General features: G+C 31.0%; 1 pseudogene; it reads left to right on the forward strand.

Moving 5' to 3' along the window:
• Window positions 1-4,318: 4,318 nt before the first annotated feature.
• On the forward strand, window positions 4,319-21,631 carry LOC149264988 (alpha carbonic anhydrase 7-like; annotated as a pseudogene).
• Window positions 21,632-26,369: the final 4,738 nt, after the last annotated feature.

Raw genomic sequence — 26,369 nt, forward strand, 5'->3', positions numbered from 1 at the left:
AAGAAAAAGGGGTGGGCCTGAAAAACAAAAGGATGGCAGCCTTCTCATCCTTATCTCTCAGAAGAGGAAGAAGAAGAACTACAGAGAGCCCTATAAACCAAACAAAAGGAGATGCATTGGTTCAAAATGGAAATGCAACCCATATGCAGAAGGGCACTGAATCAAAAAAGATACAAGCACCACTCAGACTCAGACAAAGAAATCCCACCAAAGACATTAGGAAGTAATAGTTTCAATCCCACCAAAGACATCAGAAATTAATAGCTTCAACAAACCCCAACTCACCAAAGACATCAAAAAGTAATAGCTTCAACAAACCCCAACTCCGGGGAATGGTAGAAGGTCCAGAAAAAGAAAAGCTAAATCAAGTTTGAACTTTAATTTTTAACTTGACTCACAAGATTTGAACCTTGAATCTCATTGTTTACATAATACTTCATATCATGACAATCACCAATTGCACTAGCCCCATGGGCTTGAAATGTTATTTTTAGTTTTTGTTTATTTTTAATTATTTTAATTAATCCTTCAATTTAATATTATTAAATTTATTTTATTAATTTTTTAATTGATTGTAATTCATTATTTTATTAGTAAAATTGTGTTTGAAATTAATTAGTAGTTTATTTAGTCGTCTAATTTAACTATAAAATATTTTTATTTCCTCCAAATTTCACTGAGTTATCGTATATTTTTGTATTTTCCCAACTTGATTATAATTAAAAAGACCATAAACACTAAACTAGTGCACCAATATAAATTAAATTTCTAATAAAAGCCAATATTTTAGCAATTTCCCAACTTGATTATAATTAAAAGAACCATATATACTAAACTAGTGTACCCATATAAATTAAATGGCTAATAAAAGCCAATAAGGAGTACTTCATAATAAGCATGGAAATGTTTACTTCATGATACATCTCAATTTGCTCAAATTTAAAAAATTATAACTTTAATTTGAATTTTAGTTATTGTAAAAATAATTAAAATATACATTTCAAAAAACATGAAACAAGATTCTTAAATTTATCCCTACTTTACTATGGAGATTCTTAGTCTATAAATAGGCTTTGTTATAATAGCATGTGCCAATACAATGGTTTATCAATACCACATGCCCAAAAAATCATAACTCACACTTGTTCATATGATGTTTTTTAATTAATTAATTTTAGTTAAAATAGTAAAAAGACATATAACTATTTTGGAAATAAATCTAAATCATTGATTTATGGATACTAATAGAAATATTTTAAAATACTTCATGAAAGCTAAATCTCTATCATCCACTTTATAATTATTAATAATTAAATTAAAATTTTGAAAACTCTATTCCAATATATATATATATATATATATTAATTATAATATTTAGTTTCCATAACCAAAAAATTAAATAAATAATTATAAATTCATATATACTAAATACCTATTTACAATTAATTCTAAACATTATTATGCAACTACTCTATTTATCGATATATCTGAACATCATTGTGCAACCACCCCACCTCAAGGTTATTAAATGACAAATAAATTATATTCAAACAATTAAAACTTAATAACAGGTATCCATCATTCACTAAAAGCTTCAACGTCAACCTTAGCACTAGGAAAATGTCATATTCTCAATTTTCCATTGAAATTCTCTTACATGCATTAAAAAAAAATATTTTGATTTAATATGTAGCTTTAACCCCTCATGAACCCTGTTATCTGAGCATAAACCTAATTGCTCAACGTAGTAAATATCTTTCAACCATAGAATCACAAACACAACAAACAAAAAGCGAACTCATATCATACACCCAAAACACCACCTATGATAGGTGAATGTTATGCACGAAATATGAGAAAACCGATATAAATGAAGAGGGAAAATATGGTGTGGAACAAAAATGGGAAGATAAATTATATTACGTAAAAACATTTTGATATTATTTTTAATCGGTAAAGGTACAAAAATATTGAAGATTATGTAATTTTCATAGTGGGATAAATTTAAGAAATTAGATTTTTGGTGGGAAGTAATAAAAATTAGCTAATTTTTATTAGAATTTTTTTTGTAAATTTAAATGGTTAATTTTAATTTATTAAGATAATAGATTTGTATTTATTTTATTTATCAGTAAAAATAATTAAACGATCGTGAAATTACGAAGCATACAAGATAAAGAATTCAAACAACATAATACATAATGATTTTTTTGGAAAAGTCAGAACTACAATTGGTATATTGCATTAGTAAGAAAATATGAGAGATTACAATGCTTTGCTCAAGCCTGAGCAATCTCTGCACTCTCTCTATTTGGCTCACAGTTTTTTAGACAAACCCAGGCCAATACTTAACCAATTTTGCCGAGCAATCTCTGCACTATCTCTATCTGTCTCACAGTTTCCTAGACAAGCCCAGGCCAATACTTAACCAATTTTGTCGAGCAATCTCTGCACTATCAAGAAGCATACAAGAGAAATAATTCAATCAACACATTACATAATGATTTTTTGGGGAAAGGCTAAACTATTATCTGTATATTGCATTAGTAAGAAAATATGAGAAAATTACAGTGCTTCGCTCAAACCGAGCAATCTCTACACTATCTTTATGTCTCACAGTTTCCTAGACAAACCCATGCCAATACTTAATCAATTTATGGCTTGCGTAAGTCCCTTATCTTTATGTCTCATAGTTTCCTAGACAAGCCCAGGCCTCCCTATTTCCTGGCATTGTTTCCTTAGGAATTAGCCCCAAAGGAATTGTGTCATAGACCTTTCTGTGACGACATGCACAACATGTACAGTTCATATGATTATACAATTGATAGTACATTGTAGCTGAACTCAAATCTCAACAATTGATAGTACATTGTCCATGAACTCAAATCTCAACTGGGTAACTCTCAGATCTTACATGCATGAGTTATTTATGAGTGAATCATTAGTTAAGTGGTTAAACCCTTTGTGATAAGATTCAAGGAGTAGGCCCTCCACCTTAATGGAGTCTTGACTTTTGCTAAGTCATATTTCTAGTATTTAATCTTGGGCCTCACCCAAATTACTATAACAAATTACCAAATTACCATAATAAAAATATTTCTAATATTTATTTTGAGCCTTGCCCAAAATACTATAACCAGTTACCAAGTAACCATAATAAAAAAATAAAAATTTAAATTTAAATAAGAGGAAAAAATATTATTATTATTATTTTTAATATAAAAAAATAAAAATTAGATACACATCACAATACTAAATAATCTAAATATGCACTTTGTATACTAAATAATCTAAATATGCACTTTGTATGATACTTAATCAATTTTAGAGTCACAATTAAAGTAGACCGTATTAGATATTTTGTTTATCACAGGAAAAACTGTTATGTTTGTAATAAAAATATGCCTTCTCCATTACAAAACTCTGAATATTTACCAAATCTTACCCATTAAAAAACTGTTATGTTTGTAATAAAAATATGCCTTCTCCATTACAAAACTCTGAATATTTACCAAATCTTACCCATTATTATTATTTAAAAGATGAAAATAATATAACTTTATTTTAAAGATAAAAATAGTAAAGCTTAAAACACGCAAAGACGGTAAGAGGAGTCCAAAGGCCACAGTTGTGGTCACAGACCCATACAGTTTCCGTGAAAGAGTTCACAAGTTCACAGGAATGCCCACGCCCCCTGCTAGCAGTACATCTGAAGAATCTGAGAGGAGGCCTTTGCTTTTCAAGCCGAGGGCGCAGCGAGCAGAAATTAATGTACCACTGACCACCTTCCCCGCTCTATCTTCAGCGCTCTTGAATTCTACCTATTGCTGCAATTTTCCTTTAGCTGATCATCTTCCCAAACTTCCAGTAACAGAAGGTAATCATCCAGTCGAAATATACACCAGTAATCCCGGTGATCAACCGGTTGAAATCTGTACAGGTAATCTTATGTTGCCGCTTCCTCCTTTCAGTGATTACAAAGCAAGTAATCAGCAATCTAATGAAAGCGTTTCCTTGTTGTTTGAAGGTCCAAACCGGGGTTAACTGAAATTGCTGTAATATGAAATTGATATTTCCTGGTCTAAGATGCAATGGACTGGTCCTAGGAAAAGGTTTTATTTTAGGTCTAAAAGCGTACCCAAATTGAATGAATTTGAAATAAATAAATTAAAATAAAATCATTTATGCAAAGGTTAGGTGACAGATCGTGGTCTCCTTGGGAGCTCTTCGGTGGTCGCTCTCCTATAGCGAAATACACCCTCTGTGCCTTCTACGCACTCTCATGGTAAGGCGACAAGGACAGAAAAGAAGACCAAAGATGAAAGGTATTTTTACGTTGGCCTGGGATGGCCCTAGAACAGTGCAGGTCGGATTATCATTTGATCTCGAATCGATTTCGATATTAAGGATCTTTGATCATCCCAGGGCTTCAAATTTTGTTTAGGTCGCAACAATATAGCAAAATCGGGGTGGGGGAATTGTGGTGGTCAAGCCTACCTAGGTTGTTGGATCTTTGATCATCCCAGGGCTTCAAATTTTGTTTAGGTCGCAACAATATAGCAAAATCGGGGTGGGGGGAATTGTGGTGGTCAAGCCTACCTAGGTTGTTGCATGATCATTTTTCAGCTAAGGGCCCATGTCACCGCTCTACTCTGACAAAAATGCAGGTTGCGGAGGAGCAGATCAGGAAGAAGTAAATTGGCATAGTTTCAACAGACCTCAACTCCCCCAACTCAATTGGCATAGTTTCATCAGACCTCAACTCCCCCAACTCACCCAACTCAGGGGAATGGTAGAAGGTCCAGAAAAATAAAAACTAAATTCCCCCAACTCACCCAACTCAGGGGAATGGTAGAAGGTCCAGAAAAATAAAAACTAAATCAAGTTTGAACTTTAATTTTTAACTTGACTCACAAGATTTGAACCTTGAATCTCATTGTTTACATAATACTTAATATCATGGCAAACACCAATTGCACTATCCCCATGGGCTTGAAATATTATTTTTTCTTTATTTTTAATTATTTAAATTAATCCTTCAATTTAATATTATTAAATTTATTTTATTATTTTTTTTCATTGATTGTAATTGATTATTTTATTAGTAAAATTGTGTTTGAAAATTAATTAGTAATTTATTTAATCACCTAATTCAACAATAAAATATTTTTATTCACTCCAAATTTTATTGAGTTATCTTTTATTTTAGCAATTTCCCAACTTTATTATAATTGAAAAGGCCATAAACACTAAACTAGTGCACCCATATAAATTAAATGACTAATAAAAACAAATATTTTAGCAATTTCCCAACTTGATTATAATTAAAATGTCCATAAATACTAAACTAGTGCACCCATATAAATTAAATGACTAATAAAAGTGGATAAGGAGTACTTCATAATAAGCATGGAAATGTTTACTTCATGATACATCTCAATTTGCTCAAATTTAAAAAATAATAACTTTATTTTGAATTTTAGTTATTGTAAAAATAATTAAAATATACATTTCAAAAAACATGAAACAAGATTCTTAAATTTATCCCCACTTTACTATGGAGATTTTTAATCTAGAAATAGACTTTGTTATAATACCATGGGCCAATCCATGGTTTATCAATACGGCATGCCCAAAAAATCATAACTCACACTTATTCATTTGACAAGTTTTAATTAATCAATTTAGTTAAAATAGTAAAAAGCATATAACAACTTTGAAAATAAATCTTAATCATTGATTTGTAGATACTCATACAAATATTTTAAAATATTTCATGAAAACTAAATCTCTATCATCCACCTTATAATTATCAATAGTTAAATTAAAATTTTCGAAGCTCTATTTCAAAAAAACACTTTATCAAAAAAATATATATATATATATATATATATAATTATAATATATAATATCCATAATTAAACAAATAAATATCATTCATATATCATATACTAAATACCTATTTACAATTAATTCTAAACATTATTGTGCAACTACTCCCAATCATATTTCTCGATATATCTAAACATCATTGTGCAACCACCATATTTATCGATATATCTAAACATCATTGTCCAACCATCCCACAGGTATAAATCGATATATGCAAACAATTAAGACTTAATAACAGGTATCCATCATTCACTAAAAGCTTCAATGTCAACCCTAGCAATAGGAAAATGTCATATTCTCACTTTTCTCACTTTTCCATTGTAGTTCTCTCATGTGCATAAGAAAATTGATGTAATATGTAGTTTTAACCTCACATGGACCCCATTATCTGAGCGTAAACCTAATTGCTCAACGTAGTAAATATCTTTCAACCATAGAATCACAAACACAACAAACAAAAAGCGAACTCATATCATACACCCAAAAAAAACATATATAAAGAAATAGAGAAAATATGATAGGTGAATGTTATGCACGAAATATGAGAAATCAGATATAAATGAATAGAAAAAATATGGTGTGTGTAACAAAAATGGGAAGATAAATTATATTATGTAAAAATATGTTGATATTATTTTTAATCGGTAAAGGTACAAAAGTTATTTGGTAAAAGTTATTTTGTAATTTTTATAGTTAGATGGATTTAAGAAATTAGAGTTTTGGTTGGAAGTAATAAAAATTAGTAGAATATTTTTGTAAATTTGATTCGTTAATTGTAATTTATTAAGATAATAGATTTAAATTTATTTTTTTCGGTCAAATAAGAGTGGATCTTTCTATTAAACGCAAAAAAGATTACATATGTTATATGGCTTTACAAATGTAAGGACCATCAAAGGATAATCCTATGAAGAGTAACCAACTACACAACTCGAAATAAACCCGAAACTCTCAACCTGAGGCTTACAATTTAAGTCACCATCCATGATCCAACCTGATGGCCATTGGATGAGACCCCAGTGATCCGACAGTTACTACAGAATTTGCTGCAAAGGAGAGCTCAGTCTTTACCAGCTTTATGGATCTGACAGGGTAAATAAACAGTCAAAGTGTAGAACTTCGGGTCCGTTTTTGGACCTAGCCTCCTACTATGTTGAAACTCGATGTCCTTTCGATCTAGATCTTGTGAGATCCGACGGTCACGAACACTATTGTCTCGGTAACATGCGCCCCTTTTATCGGGTTCATAGACCCGATAAGGATTGTGAGCCATTGGTTTATAAATGTTCGGGACCCGTTTGAAACTTAAGGTCCGATCACTTTCAGAACCCGAAAACCACATGATTAAGCCCCTGTTGATCTGACGGTCCTCCGAGATATCGAAACGAAAACCTGCACGGTCTTTACTCTCTTTTCGAACCCGATGAAGATTATAAACCGCTAATCTAAAAAACTTCGGGTCTGCTTGAGTACTTAACCTTCGATTACTTTTCCACCCGATGGCCATTCGATGATGAAGGCTGTCAAGATCTGTAGCCGGCAACCTTCTAAGAAGCCTGCTGTTTACCAAGTGCCTCTCCCGCTTCCACTTTCTCCTGCTTCCACTAGTCTTCCTTCTTGTTTAGTACTAATAATTTGGAAGTTTTCCATGTCTTTGGCCACCTGTCTTTGACAATCCTCACGCAATTTCCCTAAGGGTGTCGAATCCCAAGCATACAAGTTGTAACTTTCCTTGCAAGACACTCCTTCATTCGTCAGACGATCAGCTAGCATATTGAATTTTCTTCGCACATGAACAAAGCTGGTCATTCTCAGGGTTTGTAGGTGGGAATGAATGCGCTGAAAGACCTGCAAAAGCCGACAATGTTTTGAGACTTTTCCAGTGCTTTTCCATTACAGATCTTCTTGGCCGCATTAATAACCAATTCTGAGTTTGCTTCAATGATGGCATTATGAGAATTTGACTCGATTAGTATTTCCAGGCACTTCTCTAAGGCCATGAGCTCCGCCATGTTATTTGTGGCAGTCCCCAAATGACTATGAAAGATGTCCTTTATGCACCCCTGCTCATCTCTGATGACCCTGCCAAAACCAACCATCCCTGGGTTACCTTTAGAGGCTCCATCTATGTTAATTTTCAAGAAACCATGAGGAGGAGGTTGCCAAAAGTCTTTACCAATGTTTATCTGGCTCACATCCTTGTGTATGCTCTGGGGAACTAGCGAATGGAGACCCAACTGCAGTAGTATATGAGCGTCCTAGGGCAGAGTCGGGTTCTCAGGAGGTCTCCCTAACATGGCACCAACAGTGTCTTTGAGTTGTCTTAATATCTGTGCAATAGTGTTCTAGGTTGAGCCAGTTTTGCTCTTGAAAATCCTACCATTGTGTTCTTTCCAGATGTCCCAGATTAAGAAGCCTAGAACCAGAGTCCAAGCTTTGTTGATGATCTCATTGCCTGAGAAGTCTTTTCTCCAATTCTTCAAAGTGTTGGTAATACTGAGGCCATCCCTGTCAGTTTGCCTGAAGACTGAGGCCACCCAATCCCACAAGGTGGAGGTGAATGGGCAGAGGTTGAGTAAGTGTTCCATCATCTCCTCTTGTGTACCACATAGATAGCATTTGGATGGGCCAACAAAACCTTTCTTCAGAATATTTTCCCAAGTTAGAATTTTCTTTTGTTGAACCAACCACATAAACAACTTTATTTTCATCCAATGTGGGTGCTACCAAAGGTCCTTCCATACCTTATCATGGTTTTGATAATCAAACCCTAGGGCTATTTGTTTGGCTTCTTTGAGGTTAAAGTTACCTTCTGCGTTTCTTCCCCATCTTAATTGGTCAAACGAGGATGATACCAAAATCATCCTTTGTTCCAAGTCCATAGCAAGAGAGTTTGCCTGAGCTTTCAAAGGGCTCTCTTCCCTATAGCTTAGATCCTTCCATATTATCCATTTGCAATCGTTCCTTACCTGATCCCAGAAGTCACTTACCATGCATAAACCTTCATTGTCAGTGTCATTCTTGAGATCGGTTAGTTCTTCCCTAAACAGGTTTGGTTCTTGCTGCCAGTTTTCCTCCCAGAATCTTGCCAGGTTCTGAGCTTGGATCTCCCAGAAGCTGTGCTGCTAGACAATGCCTCTATTTTCCCAAGCAAGATTCCAAATGTGGGATCCCTTTATAAGCCCAGACATTCGAATATGATCCCTCTCCTGCCAATTATTTGCATATTTCTGTTTCCAAAACTTGGCCCATGGGGTTGCCGATTCCTTAAGCCACCTCCACCAAAGCTTTGCACCCAGAACTCTGCTGAGGGTTTCGGGGTCATGAAGCCCCAAACCTCCATGGACCTTAGGTTTGTTGAGCTTATCCCAAGCTACCAAAGCCCATTTCTTTTTCTCTTCCCCTTTGCCCCAAAGAAAATCTCTTTGAATGTTCCTGATCTGTTGCAAAACTCTTTTAGGAATAGGAAGAGCTGAAATCATGAAAATGGGTATGGCCTACATGACAACTTTTGTGAGCACAAGGCGCCTTGCTAAATTCAAAGATCTACATGTCCATTTCCTAACCTTATCCTGAAGTTTGTTAATGACCAGCTCCCACACTCCCCTGCTTAGAGGTTTGTCTGTAAGGGGCATTCCAAGGTACTTAGAGGGTAATTGATCCCTTTGGAACCCTATAATTCTGGTAAGGTTTCTCTGAATAGCAATGTCAAAGTTAAAAAAAAAAAACTTTTGATTTGTCAAGGCTTACCTCTGTACCAGCGGCCATAGCAAAGTCATTCAAGATTTGTTTAAAAGCTTTGGCTTCCTTGACTGTGGGAATGCCCTGCAGCATAGTGTCATCCACAAATTTTTGGTGAGTTGAAGCAGTGCCATCTATGGTGAGTTTCAAACCCTAGATTCTTCCCTCAGCACTTGCCATTTTTATCGCTCTGCCTAGCCCTTCCATCATTAGCACAAAGAGGAAGGGGGAGAGCAGTTCTCCTTTTCTTAGTCCCCTAGAAGGCATGAAGGTTCTTGAGGGCAAGCTATTAAGCAAGATTGAAAAACTAGCCATGGATGCAAGGGCCATAACCCATCTAATCATTTGCTCTGTTTGCTTGACATCCATGGCCAATGTACATGGTTGCATCGCATGGAGTTTTCCTTCGAATGGCATCCAACCAGTATGCTCCCGCCATCTCTGAGGAGATATTTTCTATTATCCCCCATGTCCAACACAATACGAACATTGAATAAAATCTTGACCTCTCTGATTCTGATCATAACCGCGTCACTGAGTTTGCATTACCTCGTTGTTCCTTGGTAACTGCCCCTAAGGAATACGGACTTGGTTGTAGTAGAGTGTAAACCCCTAAACAACCAAGTTGCATCTTGTAATGTTTGGAACCATTCTTCCACCTCGGAATACCTTCTTTCACCTGTCTTTTAGTTGCACGAATTATTTTACAATTCGTTTTGGAACTAATTCCCTAACTCATAACCGGTTCAAGTAAATTATAGTTACTTTTCTAACTAATTCTTGATTTTCCATTTTAGAAGTAAATATTATTACTTTTAAGGGATATATATATATATATATATATATATATATATTATATATATATATATATATAATAAATTAACTTTGATTTTTTGAAATTTATTTTAATTTTAATAATTAAGACAAAAATTGTATATATATATATATATATATATACAATTTTTGTCTTAGTTATTAAAATTAAAATAAATTTCAAAAAAATCAAAGTTAATTACCTCAAGACACAGTCCAAGGGTAGAGATGTAGGGGTAAATGTTTAGCATTTAACATTTATATGTCAGCTCAATTAAAAAACAATCAAAGATTAAAACTAATATAGTGTTGAGTATGGTGGAGATGTTTTAGTGTAAACATATAAATCTTGGCTCAATTAATAATAATAATAATAATAAGTAATAAAAATAAAAAATTCCAATTTGTTATATAGAAGTTTAGTCTTCCCAATTCAAGTTAAAAATTATGCTCTAGGAAAATTGCATAAATAGTATAAGTTATATTGATCAATGCTAAATTAATAATGGTTGATCGACAAATCTTATAGTCTTGTTTTAATCCTATAGTAAGTCTAGATATTTACCATTTTAATCCTACGCAAGTGGTTAAGAAAACATAAATAATGGTGGGAGCATCTTATTCCTATCCAATTTTTTATGCAAAGACTTGCTTAAATTACAGTGTGAAGTAATTAATGGTAGATATGTTATTTAATTGAGTATATAAGTTATTTTCAAGTTATTTTTTTTATTTTTGGATGGTTTTCTTGCAAAGCTTAAAAATAAGAAACCACTACACAAATATTTAAAAATCATGCATGAATATTGCAATGATATCCATAAATTATGGCATAAAATATGTAAGAAAGTTATCCACATGGCATTATATTGTGCAAAGATTGCAATAAGATAGTTATGGTCCAATCAAATGTTTGAAAATTAATTATTTTAAAAATATTAAAAAATTAATATTTATTTTTCAAAGTTAAAAACTATAGTTTGCATTGGTCAATGCTAAACTAATAGTGATCAACAGGCAAATCGATCTTGGCAAGGACTAATAATTATTCCATAACCATATTTAAATATAATTAATAAGCACATAAAAACTTAATGCTTACAATAAACTTACAATATAACAAGTTTCTTAGCCATGTATATCCACCCCAACTTTACCGTGGATATTATTAACTTGTAAATAGGTTTTGTTACAATACCATGTCTTACCAATACCACATCTTGAAAAATCATAACTCATTTCACAATAAAAAATTAAAATGTAAAATATTTTAGACATTGCATATAACATTGATTACATAGAGTGAAAATTATTCATTATATGAGAGAGAGAGAGAGAGAGAGAGAGAGGAAGAGAAAGAGAAAGAGAGAAAAAGGAGAAGGGGGGGAGAGAGAGGGAGTGACAAGGGAGAGATGGAGAGAGAGGGGGAGAGGAGAGGAAGGAAGATAGAGAGGAGAGGACAGAGAGGGGGTGAGATAAAGGGAAGAGAGAGAGGTAGACATAGAGATGGATGGGAAAGAGGGGGAAAAAGAGAAGGAGAGGGAGGGATATAGTGACATAAGTGGAAGGTAAAGAGAGAGAGAGAGAGAGAGGGGAGAGATAGAGGGAGGTGGGAGAAAAAGGGATAGAGAGGACTTGAGAGAGATGAGGAGAGAGTAGAGTAGGAGGGAAGAGAGAGAGAACGAGAGAGGTGAGAAAGGGAGAGATGGATCTAGCCTAGATATGGTATGCGTGTATATAAAAACCAACATATATCAAACTTAGCCCCAGATCTATCAAGTGTCAAGAGGGATCAAATATCTCAAGGTGCAAACCATTCCTCAAGTTTTTCACTCAAAAAAGAGGTTTGCACCTCAAGGGATTTGATCCCACTCGGTGCTTGATAGATCCTAGGTTAAGATGCACCTATGTTGGTTAATTTGATTTCCATAATTTTTTTTATATTGATAGATTTGTATATTTTGGGTATGGAAGGGGGTTTCTAAATTAAACCATAATGTACATTTAACAATCTTACTTATTTTTAATTCCCATTGTTCAACATTAAAATTACACAGAAATTAACCATCATTTATATAAATAAAAATCTCTTCCCACATCATTCTATATATACATAAAAATATATTCCCACCTTTAACTAAAAGAAGGAAATAAACAACACACAATTAATAAATAAATGCACCAATTCAAAGTGAGTAAACCTCTCTGTCTGCCACATTCCTCGAGCTCAATTTTTTTGTCTATTTTCTTACCTACTCACTCGTTGAGACCACCCTCTTCTTTCTCATCCACAATGCCATTCAACGATTTCTATTTGTTGGTAGCAGCCAATAAGCAGAGGTGTTATCTACCGAGCTTCAATTTGGACGGCCAAAAATCGTCTGATTTTAAAAAATCTGACAATAGGAGTACTTGAATCATGTTTTTTATAGTGGAAATGGATTCAACACCATCAAAAATTCAGCCAAAAACTTGAATCTTGATAGCTATAACTTGGACTTCCAAAAATTTTCGCCATCTTTTATCAAAATTGTTTGAAATTTTCATTATTTTTTAGACAAAAATGATGCCAATTTAGACTATGACCTACAAATAGAATGACATGTTTTTTTGCGAACTATGAAAAATCCTTGAACTGCGGTTATTGGAACTTATTCTCCTAATTGATTACCAGTTTATTAATTTTATAATTAATATCAAAGGAATATCATTATGGTTCTTCACGAAAAATAAATATGTTGCGGAAAAATTAAAATGAAACTGAGAAATTCAAGCACACAATTAACACAGTTATTTTGGACTAATGTCCCTAGAAAAACCAAAGGGAAAATTAGTGTAGAAAATGAGAGTTTATTTTATTATGTAGAAATAAAAATTGAAGTACAATCATCTGGATTCCCAAATGGAAATCCTCTGAAAAATATACTGGAAAAATAATTTGGAGAATTTGCAAATCCACTGTAAATTCTGGTAATCGTGAATTCCTCCATAAATATTCGACCTCCTCTCTCCTGCTAAACTAACAGTGGAGAGACACTGGAAAATATTCTAGATCTCTCTATTATTTCTCCCTCAATCACCAATGCTCCTCCACTGGCTCGAATTCTTCCCTCGCAGAATACTGTGTAATGGGAAATTCTCAGTCCTTGGAGAATAACTCCCTCACTTATGTATCACCATTGTATCTATCTCGATCCCATCGACTTGACTTGCTCATATAAGGAGCTTCAACGACCATGATTAAATCATGATCAATAACGAAGATAATCTTAGACTCGATCCATGTGAGTCTCTAAAGCCTTCTCGATCATCCTTAATTAATTCCCATTAATTAATCAATTTTTCGAAGTTAAAATTAGGCATTTTTAAATGTTTTTTCAGAAATATTCGACCTTCTCTCTCCTGCCAAATTGAGACTAGAGAGACTTTGGAAAATCTTCTAGATTTCTCTATTGTTTCTCCCTCAATCACTAATGCTCCTCCATGGGCTCGAATTCTTCCCTCTCTAAATACTGTGTACTTGAAAATTCAAACTTCTTGGAAAATAGCTCCCTCACTTATGTCTCACCATTGTATCTATCTCAATCCCATCGACTTGTTGTTATAAGGAGATTCAACGACCATGATTATAAACTCATCAACAACTAAGATCATCTTAGACTCAATCCATGTGAGTCTCTAGAGCCTTTTCAATCATCCTTAATTAATTCCGATTAATTAATCAATTTTTCTAACTTAAACTTAGGCATTTTTTAATTATTGATTAATTAATCTAATTAAGGTGTTTCACAAGCTCATCCCTTGAAACCTTCTCCAGGTTTTGGATATATCGCGTTCCTTAATCTCTTAAACAAAATCGATACTACAACACTTATCTAAAGCTACAAAAACTAACACTCCTTCTTAGCGATAAGGGTGTTCTCTCTCCACATCATTAGGGGAATTTTGAGGTCTAAAATGGGCCTCCTAAGAAAAATTTCAACCAAAATAAACCTTATAAGAACCCATAGGATTCAAGATGACAATGTCAACCATGGGGGATGATTCATTATTTTTTGAGTAAAAAAGTAAAAAGATTAAAAAATAATAAAATAATAAAACTACTTTTCAACTCGTATTTTCAACTTATCTCCCTAAGGTTTTACTCAAATTTTGAGTGGGAGTACTCATTGGATGAAAAATTTAGTTCCTCATCCAAGGAGTACCCATGTATCATACTTTCGATAGACCTTGCTACACGAAAAATGAGAAATACATGAAAAAACGTTATTGCAATCACAATTTTCATGTATTTCTCATTTTTCATGTAGTAGGGTCCATCGAAAGTATGCAATATGGGTAATATTTGGATGAAGAATCAAATTTTATATCCAACGAGTGTTGTTGCTCGAAATTTGAGTAAACCCCTAGGGAGATAAGTTGAAAATACGAGTTGAAAAAATAGTTTTTTTTCTCCTCTGAAATTTGATGATGTAATCTAATCTTATTTTATTATTTCTACTATTATTTTATAATTTCCTTAGGAGGCCCATTTTAGACCTCAAAATTCCCCTAATGCAATTGTAGTCTTTTGCACCTGAATGGTCCTACGTTGTTGATGTCTAACTAACATTCTCCAAGCTGACCAATCTCCCTATCACTAGAAATCACTGTGAAGAGAATATTGCCCATCATGTTATTGTTTAACTTTGATATGCTCATATTTTTGTTGCTACTGCTCTACTGCTATCTATGCACTACTACTACAACTACTATAATAATGAGTCTGATCTCCTTAGACCCTGAAGCATTAACTTCCATAGGGTTTCTCCCTCTGAAGCTAGACTCCCTCTAAGTCTCGATATCCATGTGGGAAATATCTATTCCCCCTTGGAAAGTCGCACTATCCTCCTACACTGGAAACTAGACTATGTAGCTCTATGCTAGGAATATTCGGGTTGGAATTGCACTTACATATTATAATTGGGAAATTCACACTGCCCGTGTCACTGCAACTGTATCACATGTATTCGTTGCAACTAGTTTTGCAACAGTCACCTAATTGCATCTTGTTGACACTATGTCATTGTAACTAGCTCTGCGTCATCTCACATGTACTAATTGCAACTAGCTTTGTTGACACTGAATCTTGCTACTGTGATATTGTAGGATCCTATAGCAAAGGTGATAGTCCTGCTGCAACAATTTGGAACTGATCTAATTGATCTCTGTGTTGCTACTTTTTTGGACACTTCCCAGCTTGATATTCATAGGTATCAAGTTTCTCCTCCACTTGGAGGTACTGCTACTATCAATATTGCATTGTTTGTTTTACAGAGTCTGAGGCCAAGTAGTTTGACTACAAAAATGATCCAAGAGGGTCTAAACACTGGGGAGGTCTCCAGAAAGACTGGGAACCCTGCGTTGATGGTAAACACCAATCTCCCATTGATTTGGCGAGCCAAAATGTTAACATCTTTTCTCATCTTGGCAGATTACAACGCAACTATCACGCTGCCAATGCAACCCTGATCAATCCATGCCCCTATCTCATGGTAATTGTAAATAAATAAGTTTTCGTCTGGGCCATAGTATATAGGAAGTTTTTTTTTTTCAACTGAACAAATTGTGCTTGGAATAGTTTTCAGGCAATGCATAACTTAAGATTAGATCACGAGACTTTGAATTAGAATTGGGATGGGAATTTACTATAAAAGTTCCAATGAAAAAAAAAATAAAAAAAAAATTAAATTGATAATAGGTATCTTATTAATAAAATTATTTTAAAATTTTATAATTCATCCTTTTCTCCAAAACTTATTTCTTTTCAAACTTTGATGTCATATTTTTCTTTAATTTGAAACTAAAAAAACTTATAGATGCAAATTTATAAAATCTATATTAAAAACTAGTTTATCTGTAATCTTTCCATAAATAAAAAGTCACATTGCATTGACACTTGTATCACATGTAAACTATTGCAAAACTGATTGCACTTGACACTACACAGCTCTTTCTTGTACTAATGCACATTGACACTTCTTCTACTGTGATATTTAGGATCCTATAGCAGGCAACAATTGAAAAATTGACAGACAATTTTCATATATCAAGTTTCTCCTCACTATTTACTTTTTGAGGCCAATTTTGTCTTTTACTCTTTTTAAACACCAACTGATTTCATTTTCATCTTGGCAGATTACAACGCAACTATATATGCAATGTCTATCAACGTCTCTAGGAAGTTTTTTTTTTTATTTGCTTGGAATATTCAGGAAATGCATCTTATTAGCAATTGAAAGAAATGGGAAACCACTAGGTATCTTATTAATAAAATTATTTTAAAATTTTATAATTCACAAAATATTTCTTTCAAACTTTTGTCATATTTTTCTTTAATTTGAAACTAAAAAAAATTGAAAAACATACTTTTTCTAAATTTCACTTTTAAAATTGCCACTTCACACATTTCTTTATATCATTTTCTCATTTTTTTCTAATTCATTCTACTTTTTATGTTTTATCTTTTTAACTTTTTTTTTTCTTTCTTTACTATTATCTTAAAACAATTAAAGAATAAACCACTTTCCATTTTCTTTCTTGCTTCATATCTATTTCTGTATCTTCATTTTTTTCATTATTTCATGTAATTTTTTTTCTTTCTTTACATATCCTATCCAGCTTCTATCTATTTCTTGCTTTTTATAATAGTTAATGAATAATTATATTGGATATATTCCATAAATTTTCAGTCAATATAATTTAATAAATTAACCCGTATATGTTCGGAAGCATCATGCGCCACAGAATTAACCAACTACATTAACCCTACGATTGGATTAAATTTTGGTGAATTGTTAACCTTACGATTGGATTAAATTTTGGTGAATTGTTAAACAATGGAACCGAATTGACGAATTTCCGTACTGTTTATCTCAATTCGAACAAACTCAGTAACTATAGTTCCGTACTGTTTATCTCAATTCGAACAAACTCAGTAATTATAGTTTACTAAAATAGAAAAAAAAAAAAAAATTATTTTAATATCCACGAAACTAAAGTTAATTTATAAAACAGATTGCTTCTTCATCTACTTGCTGTATTCGACTTTTTTTCTGTAAAACTTTAAAATAAATATTTAAGTATATAAATTTAATACATTACTCAAGATGTTTAAACCACATGCACGGCAAGATTGGACCACATCCACGGCACTTTAGAGAGCCGACATAAATCCAAACTTCCATTATTTTTGCAGGTGAGCTGGCCAAACGGTGCGGGGACTATACGCGTGAATAGGAGCAACTTTACTTTCTTTCAATGCCACTGGCATTCTCCATCTGAGCACGCTATTAATGGCAGACGGTAACACTGCCTTCCAACTGATACCCAATGCTCTGAACTGGGTTCCAATTGCAATGCAGATACCCATTAGAGATACATATGGTGCAGAAGTCCAGTAACAACAAAACAGCGGTTATTGGAATTTTATACGTTTCGTGGAGAGGTATTGAGTAGGTTTACATAATTTTTTTTTAGTTTTTTTGGTTTTGTAATTGATATTCTCAACTAATAATATATAAATTATATATATGATTAGTATAATTAGTTGAATTGTTACATAGTTTACTATTACTATTTCCTGGTTCTTTGTTATTACTTCCCACATTTCAGTCCAGGTGAGAATGATTGACAAATGGTCCCCTAGTGTCCTTTAACAACCTTGTGAGGAAATGATTAGGCACCAATGACCCTTCCTCTCTGAATCTTCGAGAACCTGGTGGGTTGACTGACAGATTGACCAAAGCCCTAATAGAGTGGATTGCTCGAATTACACAAGATGTCATTTAATCTATATGGTAGTTTTATAATTATAATAAATAAATGTGTGAACAACATCAATATGTGGATGGATTTAGTGGTTGAAAATAGTTTATATTTTAAATTTATCATTTAAAAATATGATAAAGATAGAGTAGCATTTTTCATTTATGAACATAAAGTAAAGAGTACGACTAAAAAAATTATAATAAAGATTTAGATTTTAGGAAAATTATGTTTATGTTTAATAAATCTGGCCCATCACATAAAGTACGATTCAGCTTTGACATTCTGTCTGTGGAGGTAGTACTCATGTGCAGTTAACAGACGAAATAGTTGCCATTGCTGGTATGAAACCAGCATAAGAAAAAGAAGCTTTGGGCATTGTAGATCCGATGCACATAAAATTTGGTAGCAGGAAATATTATAGATATATCGGTTCTCTCACCACTCCTCCCTGCACAGGAGGAGTCATCTGGACGATTGTCAAAAAGGTATATTTTCAGCCTGAAACACATGCGATCCTAAGTGTAAGGTTTGAGGCGAAGATATAGTGAATTGGGATAAATTGGTGGTTGTTGCAGGTGAGAACTGTTTCAAGGGAGCAAGTCAGGGCCCTCATAAATGCTGCTAATGATGTGAGTACTGTTATTCTTTAGCCAGTCAACATTTAATGATAAAAATTTCATGAGAAACTGTGAAGTTTATGATAATCCAGTGAGATTATGATTTAAATATTAATATTATTAAAGTTAGATTTTTTATAATATTTAAGTAGTTTAATTTAAAGATGAAATAGGCTGGTAAAATAATTTAAAAAAATGATTTTTTATTTTTATTTTTATTTTTTTTAATTTAAAAATGCATTTTTGAATATATAAATAGATCCGGTACTCTGAAAAATTATAGGACACTCAAAATCTACAGATTAAACAACTTAAACTGGAGTTTTTAAAAATCTCTATAGGATTTAACCGTACTTTTAAATTATTTTTAATTGAAATTGCATACACAAAAGAAATTCAATACTATTTTTAATAACTTACTTTAATATAAAATCAAATCAAATATATTTTAAAAAATTAAAAAAATAAAAAATAAATTGTTATAAATTATAAAATATTTTGTTTTAACTACTTCATAAATGAGTTTTTAATAAGATTTTTAAAATTAAAATTTAATTATTAATAATTATTATTAAGTGGATAATAGAGAATTAACATTTTTACCTAATATTTTAAAATATTTTTATAATAGTTACAAATTAAAGTTGATATTTATCTCATAAGTAGTAATGACCTTTCTACTCTTCATAATAACAATAATTTAAAATAAAGTTATAATTTATTTAATTTTTAAATAAAGTTATATTTTAGTTAATTTTTATGTATCAAAGTTGAAATTTTGCTTCTGTCTACCAAAATACAAATTTTAAAAAATAAAAATAAATAAATAAAATTTAAATAACTATATAAAACATTTAAATAATGTCTCATAAAAAAATTGCATGTGAAGAAATTGGATCCCTCTTGGCTCATGTTAGATACATATTTAAGATCAATCTATGCTAGTTCTACAACCCAATTTGATGTGTAACTTTGTGAGTCCCTCAAAGTTGAAATTTTGCGCCAAAAAAACAAAAAAACAGAAAAAACATTTAAATAATGACATCTCATTAAAAAAAAATTGCACGTGAAGAAAATGACATCTCATTAAAAAAAATTGCACTTGAAGAAAATGGATCTTAGATCCATATTTAAAACGGATCTATGATGGTGATAATGTGAAATGTATTATTGGAGGCATTTTGAAGCCTAGTATGGCGGAGATGTTGTAATGTTCTATCTTGTTTTGTCTTATCATATAAACATTTTGACTTGATCAAATTACATATCAAAAAATAAAATAAAATAAAAAAACAAAATGGTTAAAAATAATAAAAATAAAATGAATTTAATAATTAAAATAAAATAAAGATAAAACAGTCCATTTATCATTGTGGTTTCTTGGTTCTAGCTTTTGACAACCCATGGTTTTGCCCATGGTTTTCTTATATAAGAACATATATAAAAGAAAAAAAAACAGAATTAATAATTAAAATAAAATAGAGGTAAATGTTGAAAAAAATACAACAAGAAATTCCACTCAGTTAACTTAGTTAATTCTAGTTAAGGGCATGAAGTTCAGTTGTGTGTAGTGATTCCTAAATTTTAAGAGCCTACGTTGAGTTAATTTGACTTAATTTCAATTGTAGCAATCTAATTCATTTAAATTGAGTTATGGTCAATTAAACTAGTTCTAATTGTTAATAGAATAAGTGGGTGGTCAGTTAAGTAGTGGGATATGAGCCTAACTCATCTAGTTAACTGATCAAATAATTAACTCATGCATGCAAAGAATACCAGTTGCCCAGTTGTGGTGGAATTTCCAAGGGAGTTAACAAGCAGTGGTAAACTAGTTGAGTGTACATGTGTTCCATGAGGTATGGAGTTTCCAAGCGAGTTAACAAGCAGTGGTAAACTAGTTGAGTGTACATAATTTTCATAAGCAGTTGCAAATCTACATCATATTTCTACACTAAAGTAGTCTATTTACCATTTGTGGTTTCTTGGCTATACATTTTGACAACCCATGGTTTTTCCAATGGTATTCAGGGTAGATCCATTTTTAACTTGGGGTCTACCAAGCTTGAGAGGGATCAATGTGCAAACTTATTTTAGAGAGATCAAATATCTTTTCACATTGATCCCTCTCTAGGCTTGGTAGATCCAGAGTTAGATGGATATAGGCTAGTGAGATAAGTGTTTTAATGTTTATAAACATTTAGTGAAGATTTAATTTATATGGTTGTGCCAATATCGTTTTATTAAATAAAAAAATCATATAAAATTTCTATCTTAATCACATTCTTTTAAAATCTCTATCTTAATCATATTATTTTAAAATCTCTATCTTAATCACACTCTTTTAAAATTTATAATATTAAAATAATAATATAAATATGAAAAGATTTATTTAGTATAAAATAACTTTTACTTGTAATTGTTTTAATCTTTTTTCCTTTATTTTTTTTATCCATATTTAATATACTATTAATTTAAATAAAATAAAAATACTTAATTATTAATTTTGATTTTCTTTATCTTTTCTTATCCATATTTAATATACCATTAATTTAAATAAAATAAAAATACTTAATTCTTCATATTTAATTCTCAATATTATAATATTATAAACCAAAATTTGAAATATCATTGTGCTATCAAATTACTTTTATTAATCACATAATGTTTGCTTATTGCAGGGATTTGAAAAAAATGCAAGGCCATTACAAAAGGAAAATGGGCGAGTTATTGGATTGTACAACCGTGGGCATACACCATAATAATATCCCGTGCTATCCTCATATACAACTTGATTAACCTTTAGTAAAATCAATGAAGCTTTGATTTGGATAATTTGATTAATCTTTAATAAATAAAAATAAAGTCCATGAAGCTTTGTTTTGGGATAAGGAGTGATATGTTATTTATTATGTTTTTAGGAGTGATCTGTTTTTTAGTTTGGTGTATATATATAATATATTAGAAATTGTTTTAGAAAGTGTAAGGTGTAAAGTGTAAAGAGAGATTGATAAGATTGTTAAATTGAAAAAGTTGTATTTTGATTATAATTATTGAGCAAACAAATTTTGTTATATGATTTAAATTTTGTTTATTATAAGTTTGTCTTTGCAACTTATTTATTTTGTAAAGATTATCAAATTGAAGAAGTTGTAATTTGGGTTCCACAATCATGTTCTTGAAACATTAATTATAATATAGAATATTGTAATCTCTAAAAACTGGAAAAATAATTTTATGTCATTGTGAACAAACATTTAATGAGTAGAAATATAAAAAAGATATATGAATAATTAATTAAATGAAATATTAAAATTGACCTCGTGATTACCTTACTTGGGACGAGCACAAATAGATTTGATACAAAATTAATACAAACAGCTCATTTTTAAATAAATCCAAAACATATTAAAAATAGATATTTATATATAAATAAAAATTCCCAACTTTCTTTTAAAAAATATTCATTATCATTTATAAACTATTCCTTATAAAATAAAATAAACTATTTCTTAAGAAATCAATATTTCTATTTTTCCTTTTTCCCTTTAATCTTAATCTAACTTACAAAATTATTTTTTAATACAATATTAAATCATATTTTCAAATATTCTAATAATTATATTTCTTAAAAGTTTCTATTTTTAAATTAATTCTATTAAAAAATCTTTTATGTATAATAATATAAATTTTATTTAAATTTCGATTTTATAAAATAAATTAAAATATTAACTAATCATGAAAGTCACATTATGAACTTCTATACCAACTGTATTGAAATGAAATTATTAAAAAAGTTACACTATGTAAACTACACAATGGAGATGGAATGGTTAAAAAATATGCTCTATGAATTTATAGAGCATGGAGATATATATTCGCACATTCAACCAGATTACCATCCGCGACATTGGTTTTTCTCTGTCTCCCTTGTCAAAGCTCTGGTCCATTTTCTTGATCGAAAGGGGAAAATTATTCAATTTTTTGTTGCAATAAATACAAGTAGAAGGTGTCGGAGATATTATAATGCAAATTGATTTTCAATATTATTTTAATGTGTTTAATATTTATTAATAAAATTGAGTTTGAAAAAAATTTGCTTTCAAAACAAAAATTGTTAGAAAAATAGCTTTTTCAAAATTAATTATAAAATAAAATATTTTAGTATTTAACTACGAAAAATGATTTTATATAATGATTTGAAAAAAACACTTATAATAATATGCTATTCATGCCATTGTGAATCGACATTTTATGAGTAGAAATATTAAAAGAATTTCGGCATGATTTTATTAAATAAAATGTTGAAATTGATATAAAATTATATCAAATTTGATATAAAATTATATATTTGACCTAAAATTATGCTCTGTAAAACAATTTTACTTGATATAAAGATCGATATATTTGATATAAATTTAATTTTATATTAAAACATAAGCAATAAAATAAGGATTTTCGCATGATTTGATTCTTTGCAAATCCCTTTACATTTATGATTATTTATAATTATATTTCGTGGTCCCAAGAAAATGGATTTATGAATGAAACTAAAATAAACTACTATTTTTTTCCTTGGATATTCATCTCCTGCAAAGGGGGAAAATATCCCTAATGAGGAAACAAAATCCAATCTTGCAAATCATTAAATATTAAATAAAATGATTAATAAAATATACAACATCACTTTCAATTGTGCAAATAACTTTGAACATATCTTAGGGCAATGAATCTCCCTACACACCAACCATTGAAAATTATTACAAGAATTTAAATTAGTGTACATCAAAATTACTGATTTTATATTTTTTCTTTGTCACTTTTGACTTTTGGGAATTCTTTTATTTACCGTCAAACAAAACAGCTTTTTGTGAATGTCAGAAAAAGTAATCCAATTGCAAGTTCTGAGCACTATTAGTGGAAAAAGAACATAAACTATTCCAATGGCACAAGTTCTGAGCAATATTAATGCAATAAACAATGAAAAAAGAAAAGAAACTATGCCAATGGCACAAGTGATCCATAAAGATTTTACAACATTTGTTGAAGTGTCTTTTGTAAAATCCTTGTTAATTCAAAGTCTTGCAATCTTCTTGCTAGATATTCTTATTCCAATTTCAAAATACCACAATGGTTAATCCCCACAATCTGACCAAACATTAACCCAACAAATGTTCAGTTCTCCACCAAAAATAATTTTGTCTGCCCAACCATTAACTGCATACTATATATAAAACACAGCTTCAGTAGGACAATGATCTCAAATAATTCCAGTGACAAATAACATAAGTGAAGACAGCATCAATGAAGCAAAGGTAATTCCAGTAGCTGTTTCTGGCCTTCAGTGGCTTTGAGCAGGCCGAACTGTAGCTTTGCTGCAACACTGGGGCTGCACGTATAGTATCTTGCAGCCTTACTGCAATATTGGGGTTGCTCGCATTGAAAACACCAAAGCAACAAATTTTCCGATCGTCATGTTCATGGGCCACCATTCCGTTCATGACTGAAATGCCCTCTACTGTAACTGAAGAGACATATGTCAACCTATCAGGAAAAGGGAGACCAGCCATGTCGCTCTAATTCACTCAACAAATGTCAGCCGCCTAAGAAAAGTGCAGACGAAATTGCATAGTGAACTGATTCAAAAGATATGCCTATGGGCATAAACATCATGTTGTGTTATATTATAGATCAAGAAAGTAAATGAGGTTTTGCTCTAGGATCGTGAGTTTTATAATATTCACTATATTTTTAGTTTGATAAATATAGTTTGAGATACCAATATAATATATGGATCAAAAGAGTTTGGCTTAATTTTAAAAATAGTTTAAATGTTTTACATTTGGATTATTTTGTTTTTTTTGAAATTCAATGATATAATTTTTAATTATTAGGATTTTTAGATCGATTAGGTATAGCGTAATTGGTGTTGTCCTTTTAGGATAAGTAATATATAATATATGAAGTATGAGATTTAAAGTTAAAATTTGTGAGTTAAAAATAAAAATATTATGATTTTTAGTTTTTATATAATTCAAATTTATAATTTTAATAAATTTATATCTAATTTCAAATAAAAATAAACTAAAAATATAATAAAAGAGAATTAAATTAGAAATATAATAAAAGAGAAACCTGAAAATTAAGAAAATTAAACTATAAATAAGTTTATTTTTAAAATATTTATAATTTTATGTATTTTTAAATAATTATTTTGTAAAAAAATGTAACATATTCCGTTAATTTCACATAAAAATGTAGGGAGTTAGAATTTCTTTATACAAATTACCTCAAGTTTCGGGTAATTATCCACATTCCTCATTAACCATTAGATAGAATGTTCATTAATATATAAAGTAATTTTCAATAGAAGATAGTAAGTTGCATAACATTAACCACCACTGTTGTAGTAAATTAACATAAATTGTGAGATGAACCTTGCATCTATTTCATGATTCCCTTAACTAGATTAATTAATCACATACTTGACATTATGATTATCACATGAAATAAGAAGCCAACATCATCAAGGAATCAACATCATAAAACTGACACAATAATCAATCACATCATTGAACACCGATATACCCTGGAAACCCCATAGGGTGAAAACCAACAAACGTTTAATTTTTATTATTAAACGCTCGTGAGGTTGTTCACCCCTCAATCAATGGCTTATAAGCGATTCCATCCCCTATCTATTGTTATAAAATATTACAATGAAATATCATTAAAATACCACATACCTACCTAAAAGTTATTACAATTTTCATCAAACCATTTACCTACATATCACCACTCTCTACATCCTTGTGGCATGATTTCTCCATCCATATATGGTCCTACAACTCGTACTCATGAGCATGGACCGTTAGTTATTTATCTACCACAATGTTAAACATAATTTGTCTTTGGCACAAACCACTATCGTTTCCTGTCATTGTTGTCGTCAACAAACTTTGGTAACAGAATTAAGTAAAATATTAATCAATCAATAATCAGTCCCTAAAAGACATCTTTTAACATCTATTCATGTGCACACATGAGATGTAAATATAATATCACAACATGCTTCATCCAACAACATTGTGCATGTATAAACAAATAATTATCAAGCATGTCACCAGCACACGTTCATATTCAAAGGATACCACTGTAACTATTCTTTCTATTTAAAGGATACTAGCAACTTACCTTTGTTTTTCGTGCATGTAATTAGATAAAAACTTATTCAAAGAGAGCTAATCCCTTAGCCTCTTAATTGTGCATGTAACTAAGTATTCTTTCCAATACAATAGATATTATTATGATACATAAAAATACATGCCCCTTATAAGGAAAGACTAACATGATAGACATCATTATCATATCACTTTTCGAAAAGAATCTTTCCCAAGATAGAGCTATTTACAAAATCTACTGTATGCACAATGACGTGCATTGCTCTAAACCAGAAATAATGTGTTAGTCATTATTTCTTACATGTGGATTTATGTATTT

The sequence above is a fragment of the Pinus tabuliformis genome, chromosome 6 (assembly GCF_031772625.1).
Source record: "Pinus tabuliformis cultivar Carrire ecotype Pingquan chromosome 6, CPIR1, whole genome shotgun sequence".
NCBI lineage: Eukaryota > Viridiplantae > Streptophyta > Pinopsida > Pinales > Pinaceae > Pinus > Pinus tabuliformis.